A 20,126-nucleotide genomic window follows, 5' to 3' on the forward strand; every position below is an offset into this window, starting at 1 on the left:
AGAGTTTGAGCTGGGTGAGGAGAATCCCATGGAAAAGCTTCCTTGGAGTCCTGGGCTTTGCTGATCTGCCAGAAGCAGCAGACAGGGGCAGACAACAGGGCTGTAGTGAAATACAAAAATGCTGTTATCAGTCAAGCACCTGATTTCCAAGTTTCAGGGTAGATGTCCTGTGAGTTTCAAGTTTGTGCACCAGAGTTTGAGCTTCAGAATGCTGATTTCCATGCAGATGACACTAATTAACTAAATGAGCTCTGTTCCTCACAGAAAGGACTTGTGGATTGAGAGAAACCAGAAACTCAGAGCTCAGAAAAATCATGTTTGTTTGCTTTTATTTAACTGTTCGTGCCCTTGAGACCACAGGTAAGGGGGGGCTTTGTGAACACAGAAAGTGCACTGGAGGTGTGACTACACCACTCGTGTGCTCCATGTGCCACCTTGGCCCACAAGAGACACCCACAAAAGTCCTGGCTTAGGCTGTCACTTCTCCACAGGCCAAAGAGAGGCGTTGTGCCTTGATTCCAGGGGAGAATTCCCCACGGAGCTCTTGTGCTTGTGTTGCCCATGCTGGGGCAGCCTTCTGCACACGGTGTGTAAATCACACATCTCTACATTGCCTCGCTAGTAAAATACTGGAGCTCTAGAAATAATGTGCATTGCTCTCATGAGAATATTTTTTATCAATTGGCCCATAAAATCCACCAAGGAATTATGTGAGTACCAATATATCTCTACCATCCTCCCACTGATGAGAGCATTTATTTGGTATAGACGAAATTGAATTTTAATTTGTTCTCCTTCAAGCGGGCAGTTTTCTTCTCCGGGTGTAAATACGGTGCTTAAACAAACCCAATGAGTCTTTTGGGACGTGGGTTATGTGCATCACTGCTTTCCATGCCTTGGTGGCACTGGCTGATGGCAAACACGACAGCCCAGCATGTCTGTGGCCAGCCAGCTCTGTTGGAGCCTCCTGAGCAGCAAGTGCCTCGTTACCACTGCGGGACACATTGGAAGGGACAGATTTCTTTCCCTGGCTGGCCATGGCAGCCCTGAGTGCCCTCAGCACGGTCTGTGCCCACACTCAGGAGTTACAGGCGCTGCAGGCAGAGGCTGTCTCTCTCTGTGTGCACATCCTGAGATTTGCAGCAGGTTCTGGCACCTGAGGACATCTCCCTGCTGCTTTCATGGCTCTGACATTCCCCAAGTGCTGGCAGTGACCCAAGTGCAGGCACACGCAGGGCCTGGGCTGTTCTGACAGCCCAGACGGGCACTGCTGTCCCCCAGCACAATAGTCACTACTGTCCACCCTCCACACTGACCACAGTGCCAACCCTGCCAGCAGTGTTTTGGGCTGGAGAAAACCCTCTTTGCCACAGCAACAGGGGAGGATCACGGAATCACAGAACTGTTTTGGTTGGAAAAGCTCTCTGAGATCACCTAGCCCAGCTGTCAGCTCAGCCACCACCGTGTTCACCACTAACCAGTGTCCCCAAGTGCTCGTGCACACATCTTCTGAACACTTCCAGAGATGATGAATCCACCCCCTCCCTGGGCAGCCCGTTCTAGTGCCCAGCTCCTCTGAAGAAATTATCCCAGATATCCAACCTAAACCTCCCCATACAATCATTTGGCCCATGTGGTTTTCTGCATCTCAGGGTGGGTCTGGGGCTGTCAGAGGTCCTGGGGGGAAATGTGTGTGGTGGAGCCGAATGTTTCCGTGGTGTCCAGTGGCACAGTGGAGCAGCAGCAGGTGCTGGGGGGCTGATGGATGTGGGATCTGTGGGACCTGATGGGCAGCCAGGTTGAAGCCAAAAGGGGACAGTGACACCCATGGAGCTGGTGATGGCTGTCTGCAGAAAAACTGGTATTGCCCAGCCAGCCCCTGGTCCCCAGCTGCCCCTCAGACTCCAGCCAGGGGATGCAGCCTGGATCCAGCTGATCCAAACACTAGTTTTCCTGGTGCAGATATTTCAGCTGCAGTCCCCAGGGCTCTGTAGAACAAGGCATTCCCAGCTGCGCTGTAAATTGAGCACTCCCTGCTTTCCCTCACTGCAGGGAGAGCCCCAGGGTGACGGAAACAGCCCCAGCCACGCTCCGTGGCCCTGGCTGTGGCAGCTCAGTGGTGTGAGGGCTGGCAGGGGCCAGGCAGGGGTTAGGCCTAATGGCAGTGTGAGGACAGGATGATTTATCCCGAGTCACTGCTGGGCAGGGGAATATCTTTATCTCTGCCGAGCCCCACAGCTGGCTGATAGAGCACAGCTCGCTCTCCTTGATAAGCGTGTGGGCAGCATATATAATTCTTGCAGAGCTTTCCTGCTAACCTAAACAGAGATTCTGCAAACTTTATGTGCTCGGAAGATAAAAGGTAATGAGACTCCATACATTTCCTGGCTGAGCCCCTTTACCAACCTTTCAATTGCTTCCAAAATGCCCTGTCGTAACCTCTCCATTAGAAATAGATTGGCGGTCTTAATTCTCCTCTTATCACAGACAGCGCCCAGGGGAAGGAGTCATGTCCTTCCCCTGCTGCTCTCCGGGAGAGCTTTGCTTCCCGATCCGCCTGCAACCCCGAGCAGCTCCTGTGCTGCCGGCTGTGCCACACAGATGGGGAGGCGGCAGGGATTGGTGGCAGTTCACATATCTGCACTGATGGAGAAGAATTAAAGGAACAGGGGAGCGTTGAAAACAGACAATTGTATTCCTGAGGTCAGGCCATTACATTTTATTTATCTTTTAAAAATACCGTGTCTGCTGCCCTTTGAAACCTGCTGAAATCCAGCCCTGCTGGTGCTGTCCTGGATTTGCAGAAAAGAGCAATTTCTGTTCTTCATTAAACAAAGATGCCATCCGCTCCATCAGCTTTTGGGTTTGGTTCCAAGCAGCTCACAGCTATTTTTTGCTTCCTGATTTTTTTAAACCGTGGCTGATGCCCACTTTTCTTTGCTCCTGGCTCCCTGGTCAAGCCAGCAAACAGAATCACATTGCTTTAGCCTGCTCCCGTGCTGCCTCAGGAATCCAGGGGCTCTTCCCAGCCCTGAAACAGGGATCCTGTTTCTAGCACTGAATTCTGTAATTCCTGTTCTGTTTCTGGAGGTAAATAAACCAAGGTGAGGTAAATAAGCTGGTACCTGTGTTTTGTGCCCTGTAGTCTTTCTGGGTCAGCCTGTGGCTGATCCATGAGCTGGTCCTGCTCCTGGGATGCTCCTGGGATGCTCCCTGCCTGCTCTCCTGCCCCAGAGGCTCCAGGTACCCAAGCTCCACACCAGGGCCACCTGTTGCTGGTTTAGGCTGGGATGTGTTTCCTATCAACCTGACATATAAACCCCTCTGGGCTCTAGTGAGGCTGATGCAAGCTGTGCTCCCTGTTTTCCAGGACTTTCAGGATGGGTGTTTTGGGAGCAGTGGATGTGCTCTGCCCTGATGGGGAGGACGTGGAGAGCCCAGGGGATGTTTCCAAGCTGCTCTCTGCTTTGTAGGCTGGGGCAGTCCCTTGGACAGGCACAAAATGAGACTCCTGAAGGTTTGGATGGATTTATCAGGCCGTGCTGCTCAAATGGCTCCAGAGTATCTTCCCAAGGCCACTCTGACCCTTGCTGGTTTCTGCTGGCTTGGGAGACTGGCGAACAGGAGCTGCTCCTCCCAAGGCATTGCAGTGCAGCCAGCCAAGTGCCAGAGTATCACCAAATGACTATTGATTTTCTAGCAGGGCGTCTGAGCTGTAAGCAAGAGAGCTGCTCTTTAGCCTGGCTGCGTGTGGTGAAGAAGAGAAAATCAGCAAAGTGTCGCTTGCAGACTCCAGTATGCCTTGCTGACCCCACACACCCTGGGTGCCAAAGACACCTCCCAGGGGCGGCAGCAGGCATTGGAGTTGTTCTCTATTATGTGGAATGAACACTCTGAGGCCTGTGCAGGCACATGGTGTTTGCTTTTTTGAGGGGTTGTGCCCACAGGTGACAGTGTGAAAGTGGCTGGGGAGCTCTGAAGGCTCCTGAGGCAGGTGAGCTGCAGGCAGGGAGCTCATGCCAGCCAGAATCACAGAATGGTTTGGGTTGGAAGGGACCACCTCATTCCAACCCCCTGCCACAAGCAGGGACACTTTCCACTGGACCAGGCTGCTCCCAGCCCTGTCCAGCCTGGCCTTGGCCACTTCCAGGGATGCCCAAGCCCTCCCTGGGGGTTTTTGGTGGCGGCTGCTCCTCAGAGGTTTGTGCAGCGAGTCGCACTCTGAGGAGCAGCTGGGAGTTGTGTAACTGCTGCCATCAGGACAGTGCCTGTTGCTATAACTACAGTGCTCAGGATCCTGCCTGGCCAGCAGCACTCCCAGTGTGGAGGGAGCAGGAGGGCTTGTTTCATTCCATGTTTGTGCTATCAGTTATGGTGGGATTGCATCCTGAAATCAAATTCTAGCAGATTTGTATCTGTGCTTCAGAGACCCCAGGAGGAGATTGGATCTGCAGTGTTTGGCTGCTGGCTGGCACAGCTGGGGGTGTCCCACAGCCACTGTCACAGTGTTGGCAGCTCTGGTGCTGGTACAGTGCCTGCCTGAGCTGCAGGGCTGGCCTCCAGCAACAGGCAGGTTCATCCAGCAGGAGAGATGTTTGTCTGGGTCAGGGCACTGGAGTGATGCTCCTCCAGCACCTGGGGAGCTGTTTGTGTTGCAGAGACTGCTGCCTCAGTTTCCCTCCATCTCTCCAGTAATCCCACAGCTACCCCCGGTACAAACACAGCTCCTGCCCCCATCTCTCAGGAGAATGTGATAAGGGCCACTCTGACCTGTGCAGACAGTCCTGTCCTTGCTCCTCCATCCCCACAGCCCCCAAACATCCTGGAGAGCCCTGCCTGTCCCTGCTGTGGCTGCTCCTGCTCAGGAATCTCGGCAGTGGGTCAGAGTTCTGTCCCCCCCAGGCTGGAGGGGTTTCCCTGAAAGCCACGCTCCCAGAACAGTCTGATCACAATGCTCTGGCCCAAACTGGTATCTCTTGTGTATCCTCAATCCCAGGCATCGTACAAGGGATGTTTTCCAGCAGAAAGAACCTTGTGGCAGAAGGAAAAAATCAGTTCTGCCTTGGAAAATTCCCCATCAAGAGTGAAGGCCAAAATCCACCACCATTTCTTCCCACTCATTCTCGAAGCTGCAGAACTGGGGCATGATGGAGGCAGCAGGCAAAGCCCCCCCAGGGCTGCTGCCCCCCAAAGTGTATCCCTTGCTTTATTCCCATCTGCCCCAGAGCTGTCAGTGGGCTGTGAGGGAGGTCAGAGGGCAAGAAACCCTCAGCAGAATGTGGCCAGGCTGGGTCAGTGGGGTTTGGAACAAGGTTTGTCTGCTCCCATCAGCTCCTGCAGGGCTGCAGCAGGACGAGGTGGCCGCTCTGCAGGGCCAGTGGTTTGCAGCTGTGCTTCATTTGGGGCACTGGGGGTTTCCTGGGATAGATAAAGCCTCCTGGCAGACTCCTGTGTAGCTCGAGAAGATGTGTGTGCATCCTCTGCTGCCTTGCAGTGAAGATCTCAGGCGGGTAATGACTTTGCTTGGCTAATTTAGCCCCTGCCCAACTCTGACTAATTACAAGCCCTTTTAGCTTTATTCTTGCATAACCCTTTAAGTGTTTCCTTTGGAAAAGGAGCTGCTTGTGCTAAATGCAGAGCCTGTGAGCTTCTCAGAGCCTTTTTTCCAGGATAACATCAAATGCAGGCTGCCAAGAAACCAGGCTGCAACACGTGTGGAAGTGCTGCTGAGCCAGCTCGGGAGTGCCCGGGGCAGGGATGGGGCCAACAGCAGCCAGCAACTTAATTTTCCTCCTCTCCTTTATATGGAGGGAGGGAGGAGGAGGAAATGTGTTGGACATCTTCTGACTGCACTTTGAACTGAGTAATAAAACTGTACCGAGGGATTGATTTTTGGTGCCTCAAGGCGCCTCTTTGCAGGAGAGGTGTGGGATGTAAATTTTTCTGTTGGGTCAGGCTTTGCAGGCAGGCGAGGAGGGAGTGTGGGGCTGCTGCCCTGGTCCCTGCTCCAGCCCTGCTCCCACATCTGTGGGGTGATGTGCCCAGGGCAGTTGTTGGTCATGGACCAGGTGAAGGAGTCACCAGCAGCCTGAGAAGCTTCTTCTCCCCCTGCTCTGCTCAAGTAGGGCTGCTCCATATGCAGAGGTGGGTGTTGCAGATGTGCATCCTGCATTTGGCACTGTTTGATGAGCTGGGGGTCATTTAGATTAATTTTATAAATGAGATGGAGCAGGAAAGGCTCTCCCTGGTAGATATTCCCTGGAGGGAGCAGATCTCGACTGTGGGTCCCTAAAACCAGCAGCCTCAGCAGCAGAGGCTGGTGCTGCCTCTTGCCCAGCACCCTGGCACGGGTTGGGCAGCTCATGCCCACATCTGGCCTGATTTGGCAGCCTGGGGAGGCAAAGGCTGGGCAGGGAGGGGAGCTGACAGTGCCCTCCTGCCTGGGCATCTGCAGGCTGTGATCCATGTATAGCCCAGGAAGTACATGGGCAGGGATGGTGTTAAAATAAAACCAAATTCCGTGGCATGGGCAAAGGTAATTTATGGCAGTAAGCAGCTACCAGAGTTATGAAATTGGCCTGACAATGGCTTGGTGTAACAAGCTGCAAGGGGAAGACACAGGGGAACACGTGGCGGAGTTGTGCAAGGATCAGTAACCCCTTCAAAATTCATTAACAGCAAAGATTCAGTCTTGATGTTTTAATTATCTTCTAGACACAATGCCCTGGACAACCACTGGCTTATTTTCTCTCCTGGGCTCTAAACCAGGAATGATTCTCTACCCCCCAGCTTAAGAAGGGATGGAACACTGTTGGAAAAAGCCAGCATGCAGGCTGGGGAGATGGAGAAGGACCTGGGTGTGTTCCCAGCATCACAGTGTAGCTTCTCCTGCAGCCCCATGGAATATCTGGCACCCACCACACTTCCAGGACAAGGAGGTGTGTGTGGCATGGCCGTGACACACAGATGTGTTTGTGAATGTAAAAGAGTTATTTAGCAAACCGCCAGAACTGGAGGCTAAGCGATGGTAAATGGAGCAGCTGTTGGCTTCTATTTTCCTCCAGCAGCTTATCAGAGATCATCTCTTCAATCAAAGGCACTTAAAAAATCTTTGACAATCAATTCATATTCTCCTCTGTGCCGGGGAGAGAAGAAATACTAATAAAAGACCTCCCATGATTGCCTCTGTAATTTCCTTTGTACAAGATAAGTTTAGGTCCCAGTTCATAAAGTACAACACGTAGGACATTAAGTTGTTGTTTTATTCAGAAAAATGCTGCCAACCCCTAAAGAATTCAATTTTGTGATTCATAAAACCTTTATTCCACATCTCTGTATCACACTCTTTGAATACATAATCCCAGACAGACTTGATTGGTAAAAAGATAGTCCTATTTTTAGCTTGGAAAAACATCTATACAACAGCAAGGAAAACTTTCCTAGCAGAGCAAGGAAAAAAATAAGATCCTGAAACATTAGGTAACAACAAAACATTCATTAAAACTGATGGCTTTATAGAAGCAACCTGGAGCCAGGGAAAAGCCTGTTCATAAATACTTGAATGGCACTTTGTTGTGTCGTTATCCCTTGTTATCCATGTCCTTGAAGTGTCTCCTGCAGGAAACAAGGTGCATGTTGGGATCCCCTGGAGATGTGTGAGACTGTGCCAGGGAAGGATCTGCCTGGCATGGGAGGGGAGGAGCTGCTCTGCTGCTGCCCTGGGACAGCCAGGCACTGCTCTGCCCAAGGAGTGCAGGGGCCACCACCCGAGGGGCTTCAAGGTTAAGATGTGGCTGTGCTGCTGCTGTGGCTCGTTTTACCCTTTACACCCCATTGAAACTGGTTTGCAGACTTTGTGCTGCTCAGGGATCTGAGCTTTCCTCTTGAAGAATGAGCTGGGGTCTGTATTTTTATTGCCTTTTCCTTTTAGTTAAGGCTGCACAAGAGGCTGGCTGCCCCAGAGCGCTGGAATTGGGATGCTTGGGATGCTTCAGAAAGCAGCTCCACTCAGTTGGAGAAACAAGCCTAATAGGAAAATGCAAATGCACCAGAGAGCAGGTATCAAGTGGAGATATTCTCCCTGCCCAGGTGTTTGTGCTTAGGATACAGGCATTTGGATGTGCCAGCTTGGATTTTGCTCTTTCTCCTAATTGTAAGTAAAGGGAAAGCAGATGTTTAGGGCCATATTCAACAAGGCACTGAGGTATCTAATGGCCACTGAAGGGTTTGTGAGCCCCAAACACACATATTCCACTCCCTTCTCCAAAACCTCAAATCCCAAAATGTTGGGGTTTTATTTAACACGATGCTCTTTCATCAATTTGAGATCAAATGAATGAACAGATGGCAAACCTACACCTGCAACACCTCTGCCAAAGCCTCCCCTGGACCCAGCTCCCAAACCTCCCCAGCTCCTCCTGACAGATTTGGGGTTTTACTTTGTGATTTGAATTTTTCAACTGGGCAGCTTTGGGCAGACAGGTACAAAGGTGTCCAGCATTCCCACCTTGACCGGGACCCCCCATAAATCCCCAGGATCCCTGTGCACCCACTTCTGCCTCGCTTTCTGCCAGTCCTGCTGGGAACAGAGCTGTTTGTGTCTCCTGATTGATGGCAGGCATAAAACGCTGCCGCTGAGACGAGCGTGGTTTATTGCTCTGTAATTCATCCCCGGGGGGAGGTGGCTGCCCTGCGCCCTGGCGGTGATACCCGGCTGTGCTGATGGATGGCTCGAAGGCCACCGTGTGCCCCGCGGTCCCCAGCTGTGGCCCGGGGTGGGAAGGGGCTGGCAGGGGGGGAAGAAACCCCTGGGACTGCAGGAAGGGTTTGGTTCAGGCTGGAGCTCTGCCGTGCCACGGGGTGTAATATGCATTTTTTATTTATTTATGTGTACACTTACATCTAAAGACACTCTCCTCGGGTTGGGGGGTCGAATATCTCCCAATTAGCTGGAAATTAGCCACCGGGCCAAGCAGGGAGCAGCAGCCTGTGGGCATCCTCAGCTGTCTCAGGGCAACAGGTAGCAGAGGCAGTGTGGTGGAGGAGCATCCCATCGCCTGACCTTTATCTGCCCGAGGAAGGAGAGTGATAACTCACCGGCAGCCCTGCCACCACCGGCTTAATTGGTCTCATCTCACAAGTGAAGATAAAGGTCGGAGCTGAACTCGTAGCTGAGTTCAGCCAATATGTTCTCCATATGGACAAGAAACGTTGCTTTTGTGTTAGCCATGTGCTGAAGTAGGGCTTTCTTTTCTTTGGGTTTTTTTTTCTCCACGGGGTTTAAAACTTCGATGTAGCTAAGCACCAGTCGTTAAAAGTAGCTCCAGCTATGAGAAGAACTTATGGTATTTATTGGCAGTTAAAAGAAATCACTGCTTCCCATTTAATGCTCCAGTTCAGCAAATCACTTAAGTGCAGGGTTAAATTGCAGCGTGTGATGTCCCCACAGTGGGGATGTGTGCACCTTCCCGTGCCCTCCGAGGGACTTAAGTGTGCTCTTAAGAAGGGAAGAGCAATATTTATGGGCTTTACTCAGGGCTGGGCTGAATAGAGGCCATTTTATTACGAGAAAACGTAGCGATATTACATCAAAGCTCTTGTTATTTATAAAGAGCTACAGTCTTCTTCTGATGACAAGACAATTGTGGGGAGTGATCAAAGAAGGTTTGAAAGCTACGGCGAAGGCATTGTTTGTGGCACATGGCACATGGGAGAGGACTCCTCGCCTCTCCTGCTTATCTGCTGCTCCCAAGCCAATATTGACACGGGCTGGCTGAAGGGCACCGCGTGTTTAACTAGTGGTATTTAACATAACAAACACGCTAATCATTGTATCAACACTCCTGGCTGGGAGATCTTGCATATCTGAGGAGGGTTGCAGTCCCCTGGAGCTGGCTTTGTCACAGTGAAGGGGGATAGCAGGGGCAGGGGGAGCATCCTCTCCTGGCCCGGCTCTTGCAAGGAGAGGTGGGGAGCAGAGGTGCCCAGCAGGTTTCCATCCTCCACCACGCTTCTCCAGCAAGCCCTGGGTGAGCAGGGCAGGGGCACAGAGGGGGACACACTGGTTTGTGATTCCTGACACTGAGCACCGTGTCCCTGCCCTCTGAGGGGCATTGCTCCTCCGAGCTGGTGCCAGCAGGAGGGGACTGGAGGGTCCTGGGATGCTCATGCCCAGTACAAGTGGCTGTGGGACATCTCTCAGATCCTCCTGCCTCTGGGCACAGCTGAAACCTGGGCTCAAAAGCTGAAGTCCAAATTCTAAAGCCAGTTCTGGAGTAGGGTGGCAGGAACAGGGTGAGGCAGGGAGATGTGGGGTCCCTGGAGCCCAGCCTGGCAGGGACATTGCCAGGGGAGCCCCAGCTGCATGGGCCTGCTGGGACAGCAGCTGGGAAGGGGTGGGAGAAGGCAGGGAGGGAAGCCAGCATCTCCCTGTGCTGAGGAGCTCCCCTTCCATGTCCCAGTGTGTAGGCAAAGCACATTTCTGAAGGCTGTGTTGTGAGCCTACCTGCTCTGACTTCCTCAATCCTTTGAAGGAGGGTTGACAATAAAAAAGGAACATTTCCTTTTCTGGATTTTTCCCTGCCTTTTTTAGGATTTTTCTTCTTTTCTTGGAGTGCTAGCTTTCTGCAGAATATAAATGCCTGAATAATCTTAGCTGATCTTTCTTTACTCTCCTCTTGGGACTGAGGTGTGGAAGATAAAATTCCTCCCCCTCCTTCCTGGAGACACAGTTTATCCAAAGAAATCCTGTTGTTCTCTGAAGAAATGCTGTCCAGGAGAGCTCAGCACTGGTGCCCAGAGCAGGAGCCAGCCCTGGGCAGCCCAGGGAGGTGGGAGCAGGGCAGCATCCTGCAGGGATGGCCCCGGCGCCAGCCTGGGCTTCACGAGGGTTGAGGTGAAATTCGATTGCTTCCTTTGCAGATGGCAGTAAGGCTGTGACCCAAGGGCTGGGGAACATCTCCGGTTCCTGAATTTGCTTCCCTTTGAATTCTCAATGCCAAAAACACACACAAAAAAAAAAAAAAAAAAGGAAAAGAAAAAAAAAAGGAAGAAGTAGCAAGATCCCAAGATGTTTTGGTCTCACAGCACTGGGAGTCAGAACCATTTATGTGGGAGGTGGTGAGGGCAGCCCTGCCCCAAAACAGGGGTGGTGGGGCAGACCCACTTTGAGCTGCCTGGGAGGAAAAGCCTGCATCCAGGACCACTCCTCCTTCAGATATTTGTGAAGGCTTTGAGCCCTTGAAATCCATTATTAAAAACTCTCTTTGACTTCAGCAGGAGCAGGATTTCATCTTTAGTCCGAGTTTTGAGCAGAGAAGGGATTTCAGCTTGGGGAAGCTGGGCTGGATTAATCTTTTGTGTATAGGCTTCAAACATCTTTCACATTCACTTTAGCTTTACCTGTGTTGAACCAGGAAATAAATAATGGATATGGGAAGTAGGGTAATGCATTGTGGCACTGAAACCCTGGAGATGGCTGAATAATAAATAAAAGCCTTTTATCAGTGGCTTATGTCCTCGCTGGCTGAGTATCAAGCTGGGCAGCGAGAAGAGCAGTGCAAGGGTGAAGGGAGAGGAGAGGAAAAGGCAGCAGGAGCACAGCAGCTCTGGGGGAAACCCCCTGAGACAAACCAGGAGCAGCAGCAGGCTGCCAGTGCACTGGTGAGGATGGGGTTTTGTGCCACAAAGCAGTGTCCCCCTCTCAGGGGGCTGTGACCTGTTTACAGACCAGCACAGAGACAGGATTTGGGGAGTTTTGTTCATTGCCTGGCTCGGAGGTCCCACCGTGCCCTGCCAGGGGAACATCAGCACCTCCAAAATTAAGAGGGGAATTGATTTCAGAGGGGCTAGTTCAGAGAAAACTCCTGACCTCCATCAAGCCTGGAGTCATGAATTGCAGGAAATGCTGGGAGGGACCATGGGGAAAGGGAGGGCTGAGGGGGGAGCCTGAAGCTGAACTGAATCCCAGGAGGAGAATGTGGTGTAAAGACCCTGGGCCAGGACCCTTTTCCAGGGAAGGAGAACCCAGCCTGTGGTCCCAGCCCATGCTGCTGGGAGCTGTGTGTGTATCCCAAGAGCCACTCAGCTGCTTCACACAGAGATGCCTTGGAGCTGAAACGAGGCGTTGGCATGGATTGCTTTTCTCTCTGCACATCTGTCTCCAAACCCTCTAACTGCCTTGTTGATACTTGCAGCAAAAACCTCCTGTTTTCTACTTCATGTTTGTCTCTGAGGAGTGATCCCAGGGGGGCTGGTGGGTTTCTGGGGCCTCTTGCCCCTGTGCTCCTGGAAGGTTTGGGACATCTGAGAGAGGGAGCAGATGGGGAACCACCCCACAGCACTGCTCGGGGGAGGAGGCACAGGGGGATGAAACCACTTCCCTACGGAGAGAAACACGTGGAGGAGTTTGTCTCTGTGAGACCTGCTGAATCCCAGATAATTCCTGCAAGTCTCCATGGCCGCTGGAGTTAATCGATGCCATTTGTTTGCCTTGGGGGCAGAGGGTATCAATCCCTTTGTCTCCCTCCCTCCTTGCGTGATGCCAGGTGTCTGAAACACGTCCAAGTTGTGCAGGTGCCAGGCCGAGTGGCAGCTGAATTATCACCTGGGTCACTCGGTTGTTGTTGGAAATGCACAATAAGCTCGCAGCCATGAAAGAGAAAGAAGAAAAAGCCAAACAAAACCCCCAGCAGCTGCAAGCCCTCTGTGCCGGCTGGAGAAAAGCGTGGCTGGAACAATGCCCTGACCCGTGTGCTGGGCCTGCTGCAGAGGGTGTCCCCATTCCTTCGGGACAGGGACTCTGTCCATGAGGGCTGCTGGCAGGGCTGGCTCCATGTGGCTGCTGCAGCCCTGGGAGCTGCCTGTGGCTCCTGGCTGTGGCTCCCCAGCTGCCCCTCGGGATGGCTTTCCCTGCTCGACAAGCAGCGGTGGCTGCGGCACAGCTCTCCCCCTCCTCCCCCTCCTTCTCCTCCTCCTTCTTCTCCTCCTCCTCCCTGCAGCTCTGCTCTCATCCATAAACAGCCTAATGCAATTCCCTCCAGCCTGGCTGAGCAACAGGTACCATCTCTAATGAGGATAACTCGAGGGGCTGTGTGCTGGCTCGTGAGCAGACTGAGCCTTCTCATTGCTGGGCTACTGGAAGGTCCCTGCCCATGGCACGGGGCTGGAACTGAAGCACTTTTAAGGTCCCTTCAATCCAAACCATCCAGTGAGTCTGTGGTTCTCCTGGCTCCCAGCATGACAGCTTCCCTGGCAAGGTTTGTGCAGCTGGAGGGATCCATGGGCCACCCTGCCAGCAGTGGGATTCCAGCCTGTCCATCGGGGCTGGCCCCATCAGTGTCAGCGCTGTCTGTGATGTGTGTGGCCAGCCATGTACGTCAATGCATCTCTCCATATATGTGCTCTACACTCTGTGTGTGCTGAGGGCAAAGAGCAGCAGCAGCCTCCCCTCTCGGGCTGTTGGATCCAGCATGGTGAATTTTCCTCTGACAGCCAGGACTTTGACAACTGCTTAAAACTATAGAGTGGGTGCTAGTAATGATCTAAGAATGGGATTCCAAAAAAATAATTACTGCTGCTACAATCTTCTGTGCCGTGGTCATTGAGGGTCCACATGGACCAGGCTTTTTGGAGCAATTTGGAGAAGCAGAAGAGAACTCTATAGAGACAGCGACAGTCACAAAACTGCTGGAGATGGAGGTTTGGTGCAAGGTGATTAGCATTAATTTCTCAATCAGCTGACAGGAGGCAATGTTGCCAGTACCTTTTGGATGCTAGCAGAGCTGGTAAGAACCAGGTCTGGTGGTTCCTCTGGTGCCAGCCAAGCCTGAGTGACCAGAAAGGCTCAGCCCACATTAACTGCAGCTGGAGTCTCCCTCCTGTATGAGCACAGGGATGGCCTGGCAGCACCCCAAAGCACCCAGCCTTTGGATGCTGGCACCTCTCAAACTGGCTAAGGCACCCACAAGAGTGCTCAGAAACCCTTCCCTTGAACAGCCTGGGTTCAGTGGGAGTTGCCCGCGCAGCTCCGGGAGCACAAACGAGCACTGAAGTAGCAAAGCGTGTTATTCCAGCAGAGCAGAAACCATCAGGAGTGCCCCTGCTAGGGCTGCAGAGGCAGGTTTAATGCCTCTTGTGATACACAGCAGAAGCATTAATAGGAAGCAAGGAGCATTTATCAAACACCTGAAGCATTCGCCTCTGTGTGGCTGATGGGAGCCAGCTGCAAATGTTTCTATGTGTGCCCTTGCCAGGGAGCAACGAGGAGTTTCTCTTCTGCTGCAAGGAAATGGTGTCAAAACTGCGAGTGAGTGTGCTTGGGCTGGGGCTGCTGGGCTCACTGATCTGTGGCTCTTGGGCTGGGCAGTGTGATGGGATGTTACAGAGAGTCAGTGCTGGACTGAACAAATGGGCAAAGAAAGCTGAGTGCAGGCTGGTTCTGGAGCCCCACAGGGCAGAGAGCAGCTCTCCTCAGGTGTTACACCAGGCTGACTCCATCACCCCCGCCAGCAAGGGGAAATCCCAACCCAGGGAAGAATTTTCACCGCAGCAGCTGGAATGCTTGCACTCACATTCCTTTATCGCTCCTTTTCATTTTCCTGTGGGAAATTGTAGAAAACGCCTTCCTCCTGTGCCATGTGCCACTGGGGAGTTCCCAATTTCCCTCTGCAGCTGGGAATGTCTCTTAGCAGTGCCAGGCATCTCACCCCCAGAGCGTGGCCCTTGGGTACCCGTGCTGTGTGAGACAGGAGCTGCAGGGCCCCTGGGAGTTTCAGGGCTCTTCAGGAAGAAGCATCTTGCAGATGTCATGATACCAGCCTGATCTGCACTGCCAGCTGTCGTGTCCCCAGGCACCTTCCCTGTAAGAGGACGTGGAGGGGATGAGTGCCACAGGAGCAGCATCACCCACGAGTGCTGGGGGTGGTCACCACGTCTGTGCTCTTGCTGTTCAGCCAAGCATCGAGTTCCAGCCGCTCTCTAGACGTGATTTAAAATCCTGTGCACACGTTATTGCCATTCACCAAGAGGTATTTTGACAGGGATCTGTGATACACTAATTAGAAACAGTCACTTAAAATCCACATCTGAAATGCATTGTGGAATTGAGGTTCAAGGAGTACAGGTTTGCTACAGACACCAGATTCCTAAAGAACAATTTCCCACACCTAAATAATGATGTTTTCCATCATGTAACATCCATTAGCTATAACTTGGCAGTTGCATCCATCATAATATGGTATTTCGGGGAAATAAATGAGTGTATTTTTCTCTGTGAGAACCGAGGCAAAAATATCTCGCTGCTGAAATATTGAGCAGGTTTATACTGTGAGACCAAGTGCAGATTCCTGCTCTAATACATTGATTCAGCCATTAACATACAGCATAGAATAGTCTGCTTTCCTCTAATCCTGTAACTTCAAAACTAACATTTTCATAGTTACTTCTTATTAAGGTTGCTTTAAATGATGCAATCAGCTTTCCAGCAATGTTATTAAACAATAAAATGACTGCCAGAGCCAGCCTGTATTTGTGGCTGTTCCCAGTAGCTGAAACGCTTTTTAGTCTCCTTGTCTTGGGAGGGTGTTGGCTTTCCCTTTGCTTTTTAAAAGCATTTAAATTGAATTTTCCAAGTTCTTTCCCACCATACGTATGTGCCAGCAGGTCCCTGATTTTCTATTTCCAGAATGGGGACTGGGGTGGTGCATTTCAGGGAGAAGAGTGACACAGTGCCACACACATATGCTTTCCCTGTTTTCCCCGTGCTGTTGATGGGAAGAGCATTGACATTCCCGTCGTACTCCGTCAGCGTCACTTCTGCTCTGCGTTGGAGCGGGACGTGCTGCTCCGCTGGGATGAGCCAAGGAGGAGGAGGAAGAGCAGAGGAATGTTTTGCTGTGGCCCGAGCAGCACCCCTTACGTGTGCTGCCCGGGTGTCCCTGGGTGTCTGTCCTCTCGTGTTTTTCCTGCTGCAAACTGGGAATGAAGGCAGTCCACGGCCGGAGGGGTTAACCAGCAGCTGGCAGGGCTGGCAGCACAGGGAGGGCCAGGTAAAAGCTGCATCTTGCCAGGCTGAGGGCCTTCCCCAACACCTCCGAGGTCAGTGGGATTTGAAGGGGATTTACCACCCCTTGGAAGAAGGAGAGGGCTCATCTGGGCTTGGTTTAAAACTGGCCCAGGCTGTAGTTTAACAGCATCCATGAGACTGGTGATGTGAAACTGCTCCTCATCTGGGAAGGGGAAGAGGAGGAAGCAGCTGCCAGATGGGCACTGCCTGTCCCCTGCAAGCCCCTGGCCCTTCGAGGGACGGTGCATCATCTGCTGGGGTGCAACTGAGTTGTGGGTGAGGTGAACAACACTGAACTGGAATGAGCAATTGAATATAGCACTCCTTCCATGCTCCAGCCCCAGAATTTGCCAGCTGGGAATCCTTTCCCTGAACAACAGCAGGGAAAAAGTGCATTGGGGACTGGGGATTGTAATGGGGTGTCACTCTTATCTTGCTCTGGGGCTGACACCCAGGAAATGTTATATGGAAACAAGTGTGCTGAGGGATGGAGAACCCTGGGATGGTTGATAAACAAACCACATACAAACAGCACACACTTTGGCAAATGTGCCAGTTAAAGATTCCCAGTGATATAATCACAGGATATTTAAAAAGCTTGATTCTCAGCAAGTCTAATAAAAGGGCAGTTCCTGAACCTCAGCTACAAAGCGAGACCACATGCTGGAACAACATGAGCACTAATCTCAGGCTTTAATAGACTACAAGAGCTAAAAAATGCTCCTGGGACGACAGCAGCAGACACCTCATGGAGCAGTGAGCAGCAGAGAGAAACAGGCTCTGGAATCAGCACCTTCTTCTCTTCCACCGGGTGCTGATACAGGAGATGTGGAAACACCAATGGGATCTTCTGCTTCCAACAGTGTGGCCCCCACTGATTGCTAAAGCAATAAAATCGGCCTTTAGTCAAGCACTGCAAAGTTGCATAAAGCATATTTGATGGATTACACCTATCAAAACTTTTAGTGAGAGGAACAGTTACAATTAACAGGCTGCGAACAGGATCTTCTCTGCAATTTTTTCCTTGACATCATCAGTAATTACCTGCACTAAACGTGCTGCTGCTGCTTGGCGGGGGCTTGTCAATCAAGAGGCAGCTCAGACCCAGAACATCATAAATTTGCTGTCATAAACTTTGCTGCCGTACTGAGGGAGAAGCACTGACAGAAGGGTTTGAAGCATCAGCAGGGCTTCACATCCCTCCCCGTGCCCTTGTGGTTGAGGATGAGGAGGGAGATTACTCCAGGGCTGTGCCACACACACCAGCTGAAAATGCCAGTACTTCCAGCTCTCCAGAAGAGCCATCCCACAATTACCTTATGTGAGCCTGGCAGTTCCCTCCGCTGGAGAGATACAAGGTTATTAAGCAAATATGATTAATGAATAAAAGAACCTCTGGCATGCTGGAACGAGGCTCTGAGGCCTGTTAGGCTCCAGGAGGATTCATCGGCTTGTGCTTTGGGAACTGCGTCAGATTTCTGCAGTAATATGATTAACACGCTGTGTAATGGGCTAAATCCATCCCAAGTGTCCCTCCAGTTAAGCCTCTGTGTGGACACCTGGGATGAATTTGGCCCTTTTACAGTGTGTGCACTTGACAGAGCTGGAAGAAAGAAGGGTACCGAGTTCCTACTGCAGCTGGGAAGAGGGATGGCAAAAAGGATGGAGAGGAGGGATGGGTCTGGCAGGGATCCAGAGCAGCCCCTGCCCTCAGCACCCTCCTGAAGCACAGGAGGGCTGTGTGCCAGAGCAGATGTGCGTGGAGCCCGCATGCCCACTGTGCCATGCCTGCCATGCCCATGGACAGCTGCCACACCACGGCACCTTCCAGCCAAAGCCGAGGCGCTTGGCCATGCTCTCCCTGCCACGTGGAGCTGCCATCCCCAGCTCCAGAGAACGCAGAGCTGCCAGACCTCACCGGCTGGAGGAACGGGAAGGATGGGGAGCGCTGCCTTCCTTATCTGCGGGGCCAGATTGCGAGCAGCTGCGGGCAGATAAAGAGCGATGGAGATCGGCTGGAGGAAGGCGTTTGCTTCCCTTGCTAAGCAAACTCGCTCTCCCTTTTCCCAGCGTACTCTGGCAGCAGCCAGGCTGCCTTCTGGGCAGGGAATCTTCTGTGCCGCAGGGGTAAAAGCAAGAGGGTGGATGGTGTAAGAGCTGGAACCTGAGTGACTGATTTCAGTTTATTTGCAGAGTACTGCTTTATCTCAGCCTGTCGGGGTTGCTGCTGCTTCCTATCTGTCCCAGCCCAGGATGGGTGTCCCCAGCACGCTTGCCAGGCTTGGCCACAGGTTTTGCTCCAGTACTGGAAAGCTCTTTCATAGGTAGGCTCTGTCTTGCTCTCATGTCCTGTACCATATTAATTGCAATATCATATTTCTTACTCATTCCAATATACCTTCCATTTTGGGTAAGTTCTATGTTTTTGTGCTGTTTTAATAATTTCCAGCGAGAACCTTTGTTTTTCATCCTTGGATGGTTTCATCTGTGTGTTCACTGTGGTCCCTTACAGTTCACTTTAGTCTCGTAATTCCCGAGCAAGGAATCGAGTCTTTAGTGGAACTGCCTAGAAAGGGATGAATGGCAGCCAGACCTTGTTAAAATCCCGTTGCCACACCAATTCCCCACACTTACAGAACCTGACCACAGTGTGAAAATTGATATTTATGCTGAGGAGTGTCAATTCACTGCCTGTGCACCGTTCCCTGATTTACTGTCCTCTGGGGGTGTGAGCTCTGGGGATGCCAGTAAGACGTACTGGTCCATGTCCAAGCCCCCAAAAATGAAATAACTACCCACCTGGGCCTTTCAGCACCAAATGTGATCAGCACATTAATGCTGCTGGATTCTGTGGATGATCAGCCTCCAGCTTTATTGCCTGACTTCTTGCAGCCTGGTTCCTGCATCTTGTTGAACTGGAAGAAAACAGTAGCAGAACAGCCAGATTTTGTGATAGGGATTGAAAATCTGCTTTAAATTAATTTCTCTCAGTCTGTGGTCTCCCTCTGTCCTGCTGGATAATGGGGGACAGCCTTGGTACACTGGTGACAGATTTCCAAGAGGACCCAAACCATTGGGGAAAGTTTTTCCAGAGGGGAAATGATTCTCTGGGATTCCTGGGGACCTGTCTTTTCCCTGAGCAGCACATCCCACAGCTGGCTGAAGAGTGTTCCTTCCCCAAAGTCTGCAATGGGTTTCAGAGTTTGTTGAAACTGATAAAAATCTCTCTTAGCTACCAGGATTATGACACAACAAAATAGAAATTTTTGTGATTTTCTCTACAGTGGAAAAACTCTGCAAAATAAGTGTCTGTTGGCTTTGAAAGTCCCTTGCTCCAATACTCTTACCAGATGGCCGCCGGCTCACAGGGATGTGGCTGGTCTGTGCTTGAAACCCTTTAACTCCCGTGGAGATGTGGCTGTTTTGTCAGGAAATAGCAAGTTCTGCATGAGATCGTGGCTGTGGCCTCTGCAGCTTATTTTGGGGTGCAGGAAGAGAGAGTGGGAATCCCACATCCCACACCTGGCAGGGCAGAGCCTGAACAGCCCCATGAGACACCTGAGGCACTGCTGTGGCAGTGACACCCTGCAGCTTTTCCATGGGATGCTGCTGTGGCCTGGAAGAGCATCTTGCCAAAAAGGATACCAAGGCACGTGCACTGGAGCAGGGACAATGGGTGCTGAGACTTCCAATGGTCCTGGTGTGACCAATGATGGATCTGTTAACGTGGTGTGTGCAACTAGGAAAGACAGGCTTATTTCTGAACCTCCCAGGAGACAGGCTGAAGCTATTATAAAGTTATTAAGCTATTATTATACACAGGTATTAAGGCTGAATGAAGAAGTTAAGTGATAGGAGGGCACACAAAACAGAAACCTCAGAAGTATGCAGCAGAAGTCAGGGAAAGAGATGAGGAGGCATTTGTTGTGGGAAGGGGCTGGTGTGTCTGTGGGATCAACCAGAGCCAGAGGAGATAAACCATAAGTCATCTCTGAGCTCTTGACAAGGTGTGTAAACCATTTTCTTCTGCCATATGGCTGATTTGTGAGGAGTCCTGCAGGGA

The sequence above is a fragment of the Cyanistes caeruleus genome, chromosome 11 (assembly GCF_971803275.1).
Source record: "Cyanistes caeruleus chromosome 11, bCyaCae1.hap1.1, whole genome shotgun sequence".
NCBI classification, from domain to species: Eukaryota; Metazoa; Chordata; class Aves; order Passeriformes; family Paridae; genus Cyanistes; species Cyanistes caeruleus.